This window comes from Eucalyptus grandis, chromosome 3 (genome assembly GCF_016545825.1).
Source record: "Eucalyptus grandis isolate ANBG69807.140 chromosome 3, ASM1654582v1, whole genome shotgun sequence".
In the NCBI taxonomy this organism is placed as follows: domain Eukaryota; kingdom Viridiplantae; phylum Streptophyta; class Magnoliopsida; order Myrtales; family Myrtaceae; genus Eucalyptus; species Eucalyptus grandis.
The window spans coordinates 15725883-15728555 of NC_052614.1; the positions used below are offsets into that span (position 1 = coordinate 15725883).

At 45.0% G+C, this 2673-nt stretch overlaps 1 pseudogene; it reads right to left on the bottom strand.

Moving 5' to 3' along the window:
• Positions 1–680: 680 nt before the first annotated feature.
• Positions 681–2343, bottom strand: LOC120291438 (annotated as a pseudogene).
• Positions 2344–2673: the final 330 nt, after the last annotated feature.

The following is a 2673-nucleotide window of genomic DNA, read 5'->3' on the forward strand; positions in this document are numbered from 1 at the left end:
AGTTATATATTCATGGTTTTATATTAAGTATTTTGAATTTTTTTATGGTTTAATTGTATTTTACTAATGAATTTCAGCTGCACTTTGTTTTTTAATTTGTGTCAAATGGTAGAAGTTTTTGAAGAGCAGAGTAGTCTTTGCGGTTGCTACGGTGATTTGCTAGTCAAGTGGTGTGAAGCTCATTTTTGGTCAAGTGGATTCTACATAATCAAATGCAGGAAAACGCTTTTGCATATGGTATTATGTATATTAAAGATAGATTATTACAAGAACTTTCCATCTTGTCCCATATCTCGATGAGCAGTTAGCAGGTACGAAATTTCTATTGTTGTGTCATCTTAAATTTGGTAAATATGTATTGGTATTTATAGTTTAGTTGCACAATGCCGCATTGTCAATGAATGTGTAATTTGAATTTGTAGGTTTGCCTTTTTAGGGAGTATAAAAAATAAGACGAAAAAAATTATCGATCGATCCGGGTTGACCACTGAACCGCACCATTGAACCCACTGGGTCGGTCCAGTCCTTGATCTCAAGCTCAATAGGGTTGGTCCTCGGTCCTAAAAATTGAGGACCGATACTATACGGGTTGGTCCTAGGGTTAGGGGGTGGCCCAGACCAACCCAGACCATGCTCACCCCTAGGTCACCTAATGATACAAATTGGATATCTTTACGCACAACATTTTATTGAGTAAAGGGAATAAAACAATCACCGGAATTTCTTCCACAAACAAACCAATCGAACTAATTAAACCACGACCGGCTCCTAGCAGATGACTTCACGAAAACTAAGATAGAACCGGAAATGGTTGAGACTCAGCTACTCGTGGCCTTCAACATTGACGTGAACGTCGCCGTCGACCCGATTGGCAACGTCCCAGCCTCGATTGTGAATGTGTCGTAGCGGAGGAAGAACTCCACGAGCATGACCCTGCACAAGAGCACCACCAGATTCTTTGCAGGGCACTGCTTGTTCCCCACGGTCGGATCATCGATCTCGCGCCCGTTCGACCAGTAGACGTACTTCAACAGCTTCTCACCTTCTTCCCCGACGAACCTGTCGCCCACGAACTCCTCTGGCCTTTCGAATATCCTTGGATCCTTAGTTGCAAACGGCTGATATCCAAATATCATCTCGCCCTTCTTGATCTCGAAGGCCGCATCGTGGTTGTGGATCACCAAATCCTCCTTGGCGTGGCCACACTGGAACGCGACCGGAGGCTCGATTCTCAGTGCTTCCCAGGCAACCGATTTGGTCAAGCTCATCTTCTCCAATGCGGCCATTGTGACCCTGCCTTCCGATCTAACAACGGTTCGGATTTCCTCCGCGAGCCTTCGTTGCAATTCTTCTCCAGCGAGTCCAACCCACTTGATCAAAGCTGGCAAGGTGGTTTTCATGCCCCCATAGGAATTGAAGCACACGAGGAAAACAAGGTTGTGGCATGCTTCCTCTCTTTTGATTCCCAAGCTCTCGGCTTCATCCAATATCGATTTTGCGTACTCATTGAACACCTCGTAGAATTTCTTGTAATCGCATTTGAGCAACAGTGAAGGCAATGGGAATGTGTGTAGGACTATGTCTTCCAAAAGTTAAGTATCTTTGGTAACCCTAGGGTCATCAACGGTGCAAGTTGGAAAAACAACCATGAGTCGAAGAATTTGGTCACTTTGTCGGTCGAGGATTGTGCTAGATGGGTTGCGGTCGCAAAATAGGTTAGCCAAGAAGCTGAAGGACATTTTGTTGCAATAGTCATTGAAGTATACTTTGCCTTTGCTAGAGAACTCATCTTCTAGTTCAATGAAGAGCTGTGATAGGGAACTCCTATAGAGTGGAATGAACTTATTGTGTCGGGTCGCAAGGGTCGACAGGAATAAGCCTTTGAAGATGGCGTGTTTGGGTTCAGAGGGGTCAAGGTAGGCGCACACACGGTATCCGCCCGTGAAGTTGATCGAAGGCATGTAGGTCGTGACAAACACATCCTTCTTTTCGACCTTAGACGTGTCAAAGAGGATCGGGAAGCTGATGGCATCGAGGAGCACGACGACCTTAGGGTTCCGGGCCATGAAAGGGCCGGGAACCATGTTGGACCGGAAGACCGTCGACTGGTACTTCTGCATCCGGGTCCGGAAGAATTCGTCTGTACCCTCATGGTAGAAGTAGTCAAGCCGGTCTTTTATCGCGCCGAAGAATGGCAAGCCATAATCTCCGGGGATTGCTTTCAGAGGAAGATTAGATGAAGAAGGCGAAGACATCGTTGGCTGAAAAATGAAGAGGGATTTGTTGAAGTGTTGGGTTTCAAGGAACAATATAGTAGAACAACTGAAATCAGCACGATATATCAAGCTTGTCGATGCATTATCACATGAAACCGTGGGGTATATATATAGACTAGCCTTTGAACGTGTCCATGGAGATTGTCAACGCCATTCCTGAGCCATCTTTTAATTAAGACGCGACAAGTTTGACACACTTGCTTTTCATTCCACACGCTCGCCGTTACATTCTTGAAGTACAGCTTAATCCTGACCGGTTCTTTTAAGGGTTAATTCAAAGAGACGTATCATCATCATGGAGCCTAGGCAGAGAACACTTCAGTAAACGTAGTTCTTACCTATTTCCGTTTCAATTAGCACGTCGGGAGTTCACCGCATGCAAGTACAAAAATAGAAA